We start from the raw sequence: 2,264 nt of genomic DNA, 5'->3' as shown, positions 1-2,264 counted from the left end.
GTGAACAAGAAATTAATTGGTGTGGCCTTAGAGATAGTATCAAAGCTGGCCAAGGAGTATAGCCTGCTCCGGTGCCCGTTTGATCCCCTTTGGTCTGCTTGGAGACTAAGCTACTGGGACATCCCCTTTTGACATGGTAGTGCAAAACAAAGTACCGTGAAACTTGACGTGTTACTTCCAGTATCTCTTCCTTCCATTTGTCTTGCCCTGAAGTTTCTGAAAATGGTCCTCCATGAAGTGCGAAAATCCTATGGAATTACTGGCCTTTTAGCCATGTTTTGTTGTCCGAGCAATGTTGCAAGGATAAAATCTTTAATAGGGCTTCTACACCAGGAGAACTGTAAAAAATTTGTTTCAAAATCCATATCAAACTGTTGTACATGTAATAAATAATTGAGATAACTTAAGAACCCATGCTAGATCATGAGTTTGGATATTTCTAAGACATACATGTGTAAAGTGTCTTTAACAAAAAGTAAATGTAACATATCAATATAGAGTTTGGACTATGGACCTTCAACCTTGGGTGATCAGTGTTGACGTGGAAAACTTGAAGGGAACAGGGTCACGATCACAATATTGAATTGTGTCACATAGATGCTTAAAGAAATGAATGTTAGATCAATATTTCCAACCTTGTAACCTAGAATGGGTAGTTTGCAATACCTCATGGCAGTTTACATGGATCATGTAAGTTACATCTATTTAGTTGCCATAGTTCTTGCTCCAATATCCACAGCATTCAAGTCAGTGTGGTTGTGGCCTCAGTAAGGATGCAACCGCACATTGCCGAGCGATTGTCTCTAATTTATCATAGGGTACCTCTGCAAGGATGTCATATTTATGTTATTCATGTAGAAACTCCCATAGGGGAAGAGTCATGAGAATCATGTACTTGCAAAACTGTGGTAGCAAAACAATCTAGTTTAACTTGCCAAATGGTGCCTTTTCTATATTGTAAAGAAGTGGGAAAATTGGGATAATATCTATACAACAAACACCTACATGCAGTAGAGAAAGAAATTATTTTTCTGCTAATGATTTTTACCAGAAATGTTCAGAATTTTTGATAAGCAATTATCTGTATATGTGTGCTATGATAATATTATTCTTAATTGCTCCATATTTATTCCTATCTGTTTGTGTTCCATTCAAGCAAACGAAAAATCATGGTGTAATTGTTTTATTTGAAACATATTTTTTGAGGAAGGAATACTTTTACACATGTGGCTTCAAAAATATCTTCCTAAATATGTCCCACGACCAGTAGAAGAAGGAATGTCAAATTACAGTAGTAAAAATTGTACAGTTGAAGTAGTCAGCTAGTTACTGGAAGTACCATGATTATTTCATGTTTATATTTTCTAAAATTAAAGGACTGATGCAAGAAAGATTGGCAGAGGTACAGCTGTCAAACCTATACCCACTCAGGAGACTAGAAGAAAATGATCACAGTTGATACGTGGTCACTCTACAGGCTTTTCTACAGGCTCATCTACAGATGTCATCTGCACCAAGTGTATGCTTGTAAAACACATGGAGATGCCATTGCTTAATAGAATTACCCACCAATATGAACACTGAGGGATTCAAATTATAATCACAATGACATCAATGACAAGTCTGTATGGCCAAGATTCTTATTACCAGGGTCAAAGGAAAAACAATGTAATAAGGGACCATCAAAAATGAGATCCTAATGAAGATACATCCTCACCTCAAAAATGAGATCCTAATGAAGAGATGGTCACTTGTACAGATTAGACTGAGATGCATTTCTACTTAACCTCCAGGCCTCCCTGCTGCCCAACTCCATTAACAGTACTCATTATGTGCCTAATGGCTACCTTAGCTAGCCTGGCTACCCCTGATTACTACCGAGGCTCCTTACACATTTGCCTTGAAAACTTTATTTTTCATGGCAGCGAGTGTAAGGAGCCCTGGTAGTAATTGGAGGGTACCCAGGCTATATCTTAGCAGATTGAAGGATAAATAAACTTGAATCCTACATCCTAACAACAATGACGACCGTCCTGAAGACTTGCTGGCCACAGTCCTTCACTATCTGCCCGGTAAAGCCCCCTTTACAAATCAAGAATTTAGCTCGGCCGAGTTGTCAGCGAGCTCTAAATTACAAGGAGGCATGACCCTGATGCCTACGAAGAAACTCTGCCATTTGTTCGTGGGCATCAGGGTCATGCCACCTCGTAATTTAGAGCTCGCTGACAACTCGGCCGAGCTAAATTCTTGGTTTGTAAAGCCGG

Source organism: Branchiostoma floridae, chromosome 1 (assembly GCF_000003815.2).
Source record: "Branchiostoma floridae strain S238N-H82 chromosome 1, Bfl_VNyyK, whole genome shotgun sequence".
In the NCBI taxonomy this organism is placed as follows: domain Eukaryota; kingdom Metazoa; phylum Chordata; class Leptocardii; order Amphioxiformes; family Branchiostomatidae; genus Branchiostoma; species Branchiostoma floridae.
The sequence above is the reverse complement of the archived record's forward strand: the minus strand, read 5'-3'. Positions refer to the sequence as shown.